The sequence below is a fragment of the Petaurus breviceps genome, unplaced genomic scaffold (genome assembly GCF_028583685.1).
Source record: "Petaurus breviceps papuanus isolate PSGF00001 unplaced genomic scaffold, PetGlider_PUasm1.0 90823, whole genome shotgun sequence".
In the NCBI taxonomy this organism is placed as follows: domain Eukaryota; kingdom Metazoa; phylum Chordata; class Mammalia; order Diprotodontia; family Petauridae; genus Petaurus; species Petaurus breviceps.
Window position 1 is genome coordinate 8,281,373 of NW_027187352.1, and position 9,760 is coordinate 8,291,132.

At 46.6% G+C, this 9,760-nt stretch overlaps 1 protein-coding gene across 7 annotated transcripts in view; it reads right to left on the bottom strand.

Annotated features, from left to right (window-relative positions):
* Positions 1-9,760, bottom strand: part of PAK1 (p21 (RAC1) activated kinase 1) — a 205,465-nt gene that overhangs the window by 112,806 nt on the left and 82,899 nt on the right. The window contains exon 1 of one of the 7 annotated variants that reach the window (XM_069070914.1): positions 8,632-8,976. The exons of 3 other annotated variants lie outside the window; for them this stretch is intronic. The gene's annotated coding sequence lies outside the window, so the exon portion shown is untranslated. Of the gene's footprint in view, positions 1-8,438; positions 8,543-8,631; positions 8,977-9,760 lie in introns of those variants that run through there. 3 more of the 7 variants (XM_069070912.1, XM_069070920.1, XM_069070916.1) reach the window with 3 other exon arrangements.

Here is a 9,760-nt window from a genome sequence, read left to right on the forward strand (position 1 = left end):
GGGGAAATGATCAGAGTGGTGTGTAAGGAAGAAGGGGAAATGATCAGTGGTGTGTAAGGAAGACCATAGTATGATCACAGATAAAAGCTGGAAGAGACCACTTAGGTCTCATTTTACAAATGAGGAAACTGAGGCCTAGGGAGGTGATATGACTTGCCAGAGATAACCAAGGTGGTCAATGTCAGAGGTGGAATTTGGACCCAGGAACTCTGACACCAAAGAGTGATTCTTTCCAAATGACTCAGGTAATGGTGTTAAGGGTTGAGTTAGTTGGAAAAGTAGCCTTTACCCAATAACAACAATAGCAAAAGAACTCCACCATTCCTGAAATGCCCATGGTGTGTCTGTTTTTATTCACACTGATCTTTCCATCTGAAAGGTACACCACTCTCTCTACTGGTAGAAATCCTATCTGTCCTTCAAGGCCCAGAAAGCCTTTCTTGATTTCCCATCTGGGTGAGCTGTCTCTTGCCCCTAGGAAACACTCCTGGGGTTATTATTCTAGCCTGCCTTGTACTAGAATGATGTCTACATGTCATCCTTCCCCCTAGATGGTGAACTCTCCAAGGACAAAGGTCAGCATCTTCTTCAAGTCTGAGCCTATAATACAGGTTCTTACACACAGTGGGTGTGTAAGTCTAGTCACAAGCAAGAAACCAATATGGTGCCACACTCTTTTCCCAACCATATCTCATTCTACATTTGCTTTCACAAGCTCTGCTTTGTCTGACCAAACAGTTTTCTCCTGTTCTCATTCAGTCCTCTTTCTTCTATCCCTAAACTGGAAATATACTTGGTCTCTTCTTCATCTTTATCTGCTATAGTCCCTCCTTTCCTACAAATCCAAGTAAAGTGTCACCTCCTTCCTGAAGCCTTCCTTGATTCACCCATCAGAAAGTGAACTCTTCCTCACCCAGTTTCTCATGGCATTTTAAAATATTTATTCAAATAAACACTTCGTAAGAATTAGAAGTATCCAAAAATAGAATAGGCTGCCCTGGAAGGTAGTGAGCTCCCCAGCACTAGAAACTAGATAACTACTTATTAAGGATGCTCAAAAAGGAATTCCTGTTCAGGACCAGGCTGAACTAGATAACCTCTGTGGTTTCTTCCAGCACTGAGTTCTGAAAAATAGCAAGTGACTGGGGAAATCCCTGGGCCTATGAACAATACTTGCTGCTGTAATCCAGAGGATGATTTCTCTCTCTGATAGAGAAACCTATCCATAGGGTAACCCACCCATGGCATCTCATCCTGTGCTACTCTTTTCTCTTGCCATAAAGCCTTAAAATAGATGCCAAAACTAGCTAAAGGCCACCTAATGTTTTAGCTCCTTTGTAGAGAGACAAAGGCAGTATTCAAGATGTCCATCAATATATTATCTCTCACTCTTGCTGTGTGACCAGCCAATCTTCTTTTTCATTCACATTGCTCAGTTCTTTCAGTCCTGTCTGACTCTGTGACATCACTTAGCACCTTCTTGGTAATAATAATGGAATGGTTTGCCATTTCCTTTTCCAGCTCATTTTATAGATGAGGAAACTAAAGCAAACAGGGTTAAGTGACTTACCCAGGGTCACACTGCTAAGAAGTATCTGCAGCTGGATTTGAACCCAGGAAAATGAGTCTTCCCGACTTCAGGTTCAGCACTCTTATCTGTTGGGCCACCTACCTGCCCCCATTTTCAGTCACATATGTGCTCTTAGTAATGTATGAGTTAAGTCAATAAGCATAAGCACCTACTATGTACCAAGCATAAGAGGCAAAAGCCATACCTTATTCTCAAGAAGCTCACAGTCTAAGGGGAGAGAAAACATGTAAACCACCATAGATGAAGAAACTACAGACAGGAAACATTAGAGTTGATCCCAGAGGAAAGGCAATGGTTTAAAAAAAGACCAGGAAATGCTTCTTCAAGAAAGGGTGATTGTAGTTAAGACACTGAGTTCCCGCCTTTCTTCGTATTCTCAATGCTACACAGCACTAGAAAGCACTTCATTGTTGACTTGGCTGCCCTTGGGTCTTCTGGTCTGATATCACTGTCGTAGTACTGACTTTCATTTCCCTAGCCTGGGTCATTGCAAAGACCCACTGCCAAGTTAATCCTCCAGATGTACAAGCATAGGCTCATCTACAACTCAAAAGCTTCCTGACATTCCCATTGCCTACAAAGTTTATCCCAGGCCTCACAGGACTCAGGGGTGATCTGATATCACCCTACCCTCCTCAATGCCTTCTCACACCATTCACTGACTTCAAAGTGACCCCAGAGATCATCTGGCCCAAATTCCTCTATTTATAGGTGAAAAAGCAAGAGTGCAAGAGAAAGACATAACTTGCGAAAGGTGAGAGAGCTAATAAATGTCAAAGCTTTGACTCAAACCCAGGTCTATTAGGCCCAAATTCAATATGTTTTCTACTGTACCCAAACTGCTTCACAGGTAGGGCATAGATGATGATTCTTACTTTGCAGATGAGAAAACTTGTGGCTTCAATTGCTAAACAATTGCCCAAGGTGACAAAAGGGAACTTAGGATGATAAACCGGCAGCTGCAAGAGAAGGGTGAGGACTCCCCAGGTCATCTGGCTTTAAAGTCAGTCAGAGGCCCTGCGTTCGAATCTCTACTCTGTGAGAACCTTGAACTGATACCTCTCTGGACCTCTGTTTCCTCATCTGCAAAACAAGGAGATTCTTAACTTTTTTGAGTGTCATGGATCCCTCTGGAAGTTTGATGATGACTATGGACCCTTTTTCTCAAGAAAAAAGAAAGTTCTGAAATAATTAAAGGAAATGCTAAATTTCAATTAGAGGTCATAAAAATCAAAATTAATTTTTTCTTCTCCAAGTTCTTAGAGCCCCTAAAATTGATGGGTCTGTGGGCTCATACAGTCCCTTCCAGCCCTCAATCCCATGATTCTGGTGAGGTCCCCATCCTCTTCACTTCCTACTCACTCACCTGAGTTACCTTGGTTTTTCTTGCCTGCCTAGATAGGAAGGGCTCACCCCTGTAGTCTGATATGCACTCTGGACCCAACTTCATGATCCTGCCAGACTGAAGTTGACTTTAAGAAAGAGAGGTGGGGGAGTAAAGGGGTAGAGAAGAAAATCTGCCTATGTCACACAATTCTTCGATGTGGTGAGTCACAGAGGGAGCTCAGCTCAGCACTGAGCCATCCAAATGGCCCCAAGCCAGGAGGAGAAGGTAACATGCTGCAATTGCAACCCTGCTTCTCTTCCAAGTTAAGGATTGTGTGTCTGGCCAGGGCACCGAGGCCAACCAACTGGCTTTTCCCCATGTCATCAATGCAAATTGTGGGTAAGCAATCAGAATCTTGGGCTATTAGGAGCTGGAAGGGGCCTTAGACCACAGAATGTCAGAGCTGAGAGAGGCCTTAGAACACAGAATGTCAGAGCTGGGAAGGATCTTAGACTGAAAAATGTCAGATTTAGAAGGGGCCTTAGAACACAGAATGCTGAGGACTGGGAGGTACCTTAGAACACAGACTATCAGAGCTGGGAGGGGTCTTAGAATAGAGAATGCTGGGGGTTGGAGGGACCTTAGATTACAGAATGTCATAGCTGGGAGGGGCCTTAGAACACAAACCGTCAGAGCTAGAAGACAACTTAGAACAAAAGAGTGTCAGAACTGAGAGGGACCTTAAGATCACAGAATTTCAGAGCTGGGAGGGGCCTTAGAACATAATGTCAGATCTAGAAGGTACCTTGGAACACAGATTTTCAGAGCTAGAAAGGACCTTAGAACATATTATGTCAGAGCTGGGAGGGACTTTACATGATAGAATGCAGAATGTCAGAGGCACAAAGAATGTTGCAACAGGAAACATCAGGGCTGTAAGAGACCTTGATGCAGAATGTTAGAGGTGGAAAGGGACCACAGAAATGAGGAACTATATAGGATGCTAAAGCTGAAAGATCTTCGAATACATACAATCCAAATTCCTTGTTTGGCTGATTAGGAAAATGAATTTGCAAAGAGAAGGGGGAAAGAGACCTGCCTGGGGTCACTGAAGTTAGTTAAGTAGAAAACATAAGGAGTGGTTCTCCCAACTCTCAGCACAGAGCTCTTTTCATCCTACTAACCCTAGATAAGGGTCCCTTTTTAGACTCAATCCCAGCTAAATTAAGCAATGGTCAAGGCTCTGGCCTAAAGCCCATGGGCACTATGCACCCCCAGAACCAAATTTTCCCAGGCTCATTCCACAGCTAGTAGTACCAAAGGAATAGAAAAGTCTCCTGAAGTCAAATGACTCAATGAGAAAGGGGGCCTTGGCCTGAGTGTTAGGATGACCCTCCCACTCTTAAGCTACTCATTTGATTTTCCTTTAAAAAAAATCCATCAGCAGTCAAATCATCTATCCAATTCAACAAATACTTATTAAACACCTCAACCCTGAAGGTGTCCCCAACAAGGTCATGTAGGGGGATACAATGAGTAGGAATTCTAACCACAGAGGGAACAGTGGCCTCAGTTTCCTATAAAATAAGAGGTTGGTCTCTTGCAGTTCTTGGTACTAGGACACCTTAAGTATAAACTGCCATGAAATCAGATAAGGGAGAGATGCCCAGGCACACATCTAAAGAGCCCTCAACTCAAGCAGAGGGAAGTGAACCGAACCAGGAGGACAACTTATATAGAAACCAAGAAAATTGAAAGACATAGAAACTCTGATCAATGAATGCAATGACCACCATAATTCCAGAGGCCTCACACAATGACATGCTCTCCACTCCCTGACAAGAGGTGGTGGGCACAACAGCACCTGCTGAGCCAATGGAGGAATTTGTTTTGCTTATCCATATATATTTGCAATAGTGCTTTTGTTCTGCTTTCTTTCTCAATGGAGAGTGGGAGAGGAAGAGGAGGATTTCTGTTACCTGAAAAAAAGGTAACTGGAATCAGGATTATTATTGTTATGATTATTGTTCATCATAACAATAATGTTTGTTGAATTGAATGAGGCCCAGGGTAACTTGCCCAATGTCTGGCATTAAGTTGACCTCTTGTATCCTCTCTGGCTCACACATCTCTCTCACACACTACATTGTGACTGTGCCAAAAATGGAACCCAGGCCTCCCACCTCAGTATCACTTGCTTGTGGGTTGGGAGATGGGAAGGGGGTGAGAAAGGTGAAAGCCGTAGAGAGACTGCAGGTGGCTCAAGGAGAGACAGGCCACCTCGCCACAGAGAACAGCCTTCCAAGGTTCCTAGGGGCTTCTGGGCATTTCTATACCAAATGCCACATAATCCTGCCCCAGATCACCAATAGCAAGTCTCCCTATGCACAACCTTTGAGACTGAAAGTCCTTGAGGAACTTAGAACTTGGAACCTGGGCCTCGGTCCGAACCAGCCAGCCCCTCAAGGCTCACTGCAGATTTAGATTGCTCACTGGCTTCCTAGCACTCATTTCCTGTACCCATTTACTCACTCAACTCTCTGCTGGTTCTCTCAGAACAGGAGCAAGTCTAGGAATTCTAGGATTTAGAGCCAGAGGAGGCCGTATAGTAGACAAAGTCAGAGGTGAAAGCTACCTGAATACCATACAGTCCCAACCGCCTCTTTTTGTAGTGAGGCTATAAAGATGAAATTTGCCAATTAAGATCACACACCATAAAAAGTAGACAGAGCAAGTTGTTTCACTTTAGCTATGCAAATTTATTATAAGGGTTTTCTTTTTCTTTTCTTCCCCAGTAAATAGGGAACTGGAGAGGAAAAATAAATGTTTGATAATTGAAAAATAATGAAGTTTGATTTTTTTTTAAATAATGAATAGGGCTCTTTTGAGGGAAAAAAGGCAGAGCAAGAATTTGAACACACACCCTTTGACTCCAAACCCAGTGCTCTTTCAAAGCGAAAGGTAGCAAATGTTCAGTGAGGAAGAGAGGGCAATGAACAGGAAAACTGGGATATTGGGGGGAGGAGGCAGTGCTGAGGCTGGCTAGGCACAAGGTTCCCCAGGCACGATCCCAAAGGTCTCTACAAAGGGAAAATTTCTGGTTAAGAGGAAAGCCTAAGCAGAAAGTTCAAGAGGAACTAGTCATTTAGAGTGGCTTCTAAAGAGGGGGGGAGTTCAGCAGTTACCAGAAATGGGGGTGGTTAATAGAGGGCAAGGGGGAGAAGAGGAAAAAGAATGGTGAGAAGAAAGTAGGAGGCAGGCAAAGAGAGGCTGAAAGAGGGAATGAGTGAGAAGGAAGAGAAAACGGAGGAGAAGAGAGAGAGGAGAAGGGGTATGTAAAAAAGAGGAGAGGGAAGAGGTAAAGGGGGGAGAAAGAATGGTAAGAAAAAAGATAAAATGGGAGGAGTGGAAAGTGAAAAAGCAAGGATAATGAAGAGAGAGAAGAGGAATAACAAAAGGAAAAGAGGTTGAGAGGAGAGATAAAAAAGAAGAGAGAAAATGGGGGTGGGAAAGATGGATGGAGAAGAGAGAAATAGGAAGGGGAAAAAGGAAAGAGGAAAGGAGGGACAAATGGGTGACTAGAGAGAATGAAAATAAAGAGGTCAAGGGTGGCTAGGTGGTGCCGGCCCTGGAGTCTGGAGGACCTGAGTTCAAATATGACCACAGACACTTAACACAAAAATCAGCTGTGTGCCCTTGGGCAATTCACTTAACCACAATTGCGCTCCAAAAAAGCAAAAGAAAAAAAAAAGAAAATGAAAAAGGTCAGACAGAAAGGAAAGAGAAACTGGACAATGGAAGTAGAAGGAAGGGGGAGGAGAACCGTGAAGGTGGGGAAAAAAAATCAGAGTTTCCTTATTTCTAGACCAGGATAATAAAGAGGAAGAAAAGAATTTTAGAAATGTCCCAAGTCTTTTCCTCTTCTCAGAGCCTTCTGTCTGTCCATCCCCATACCTAGCCTAGTAGTTCTCAGTAATCACTCACTAGGCAGCCCTTTCAGTTGGTAAGCTCCCTGAGGGCAAGAAACAAGAAGTATTGGGTATCCTTCCCAAGCAGAACATGGCAGCTTCACCAAGTTCACCCAGACCAGACCCTTCCTCTTCTCCTTTGCCATCCCCCCACAATATAAAATATTCAAGTTAGAGGAGATCTTAGAATATGGAATGTTAGTTTTGGAACAAACACTTTTCAATCTGGGAGAGAACTTAAGGATCAAGTGGTCTGAGGGGACCAAGACCTTGGCAGTTTAAAAAATATATGTATTTTTGATAACTGTATTTCAATATAATTGGTTTCCTATGTGACCCTACATATCCTGTTTTTATGCATTTAAAAATATGATACTGAGAAGGGATCCGTGGGCTTCACAAGGTGCCTAAAGGAGATCAGGACACAAGAAAAGATGAAGAAGTCTCAGCTCCATTTTACAGATGAAATAACAAGCCCAGAGAAGTGAAAGGACTTACTCTCTGGGGAAACTTTTGTTCAATAAATGAATTAACGAAGCTGTAAAACCTGTCAGCTGAAGGCCAGTTCACCAGCACCTCACCAGAACCAACATCTTCCCACCCTCCTCCCTCCCCCAGTAAAATAAACATCAGCATTCTCAACCTTTCCCTCAACATGAAGTCACTGAATCTTGGACATGCTGCAGGATTGCCATCTCCAAGCCTGGCTCCATGGAAAGGCATGTAATCTAAGGGATAGGACACCTGGGTCCTATTCCCATATCTATTACTGCCTGCTGGGGGAGGGGGACCCTAGAAACTCTGGTTTTAGAGCTGAAAGCGGCCTTAGAGATCATTTAGCCCAATCCCCACATCCTGCCTGGGAGAAACTGAGATTCAGAGAAATAACTTGAACAAGGTCATACAGATAAGAAGCAAATTATTAGAAACCCGGTCCTTAGGCTCAAAATCCATTGTTCTTCCTCTTTGGCTGGACACTTAAAAAGAGAGGATGGAAACTAACCCCACCCCAAGCTCTGATCTCACTCCTACCCCTTAAGGAAACTCTTAACTCTCACAGAATCAATGGTCAGTCAATCTGAAAGGGGAAAATGCCTGGTCTGGGCCCCTCCAGGGACGAAGGGGCCCCCAGCTCCCAGAGAAGGAAGTGGTTTGTGCAAACAGCTCCGGCCAGAAGAGCAGTTCCCCAAAAGCACGGCTTCCCCTTGCCTTTCCCAGGGTGCTCCTTCTCCCCACCCCTGAACCTGTGCACCCTAGTACTGCAACCGGCACCTGTGCGGGGCTCAGGACAGACCCCATTCCAGGCCAGGTTTTAATCGGTCCCATCCAAGAGCTTACCACGCTAACTGATCTATCGAGTCGAGAACCCCAAGGAGTCCGCCAATCTGGGGTCATTCCTCAGCCCCCTCATTCCCCCGGGGACTGTTAATAAAGGGACCTCAAACCTGGATCTGGGGTCCCATTTTGCAAGACCCCAAGGTACCAAGGAGCTGGGGGAAGGGAGAAGTAGCCAACCAGTCCCGTCCCCCCCCCCCCGGGACAGCGCACCAACCCCAGCAACCAGGAGATTCTCCAAAGCCGGAAGGTGTCTACCATCCTACAAAGACCCCCGCTGGGGTGTAAGGGCGGTGGTAGCCCCCTCTCCAGTGTCAGAGTGCAACAACCCCAGGAGGTTCCCCGCAGCGGCACCAGCCCTTTCCCCTCCCCCCGGGAGGCCCCGGAGGGCTGCCCGCAGTGGGAATTACCTGGCGCAGCAAGGAGCCTGCCCCAGCATGTCCCGTCCTTTTCCTCGGCCTGGCCCAGCCAGGCTCGTACCGCGCAGCAGAAACGGAGGCGGCTCGCGCGCCCCGCGCCCCAGCCTGGAGCCGGAGCTGGAGCACAAGGCGAGGCTAGGTAGAGGCGCCGGCCCGCAGGTCTCTCTCTGCCGCAGTCGGCGCACGCGGAGCCAGCCAGCCCGGCCGGCTGCCTGCCTCGCCTAGCCTGGCCTGGACAGGGCTCGGCTTCCCAGAGCTGATGCGCGCTGCCCGCCCAGCTCCAGTTCGGCGGGGTAGGGTTACAGCGCCCAACAGGAGGAGCCGAGTCGTGGTTGGCAAAGGTGGGAGGGGGGAGGGGGTGAAGCAGAAGGGGCGGAGGGAAGAGTAAACCATAGACCCAACTGGAGCCTCCTCCTTTCTCCAGCCAACGAGCTGGGGGAAGCAGTTTCTCCTCCCCGCCTCTCCCTCATTCCATCCCCGAGCCAGAATGGACAGAGGATTCAGCTGGATAAGATTTTCATCTCCACGCAAAAGCTGCCCCCAAGGGGCGTGCTTCGGTCTCGCCCTGCAGCACAGAAAACGTGGAAGGACCGCCCTGGGACATCAATTAATCATCAACTTTCTGCCCACCCCAGGAATAAAACTCGATGTTCCTAGAACCCCACTGAAAAAAAGCCCCACCTCCCCACCCCCCACCCCCAGTAAAGGCAAGGAGGAGAGGGAAAGACCATCTCTCAATATCTTCCTCTATCTGGGTCTCGGGGTCCTCCTCGGTAAAATGAGGGGATTAGACAGACTACAGAGTCACTGAGGTCCCTTCCGACTCTGACGTTCCGAGATTCTAAAAGCACCTAAAGTTATTCATCTCGATATCAACACTTACCCCCACGCCCCGACACCCAGCACAATGCTGAATACAGCATGCATGAGAGATGTCGAGTGAAGGAGTGAATGTATGAAATCCATCACTTCCCGTGGTCCCAGGATCCTTCTAAAGGCAGAAAGATGGAGAGAGGAAGAGAGGGAGATAGGGGAAGAGAGGGAGGGAGGGAGAGAGAGAGAGACAGAGAGACAGAGAGAGAGAGAGAGAGAGAGAGAGAGAGAGAGAGAGAGAGAGAGA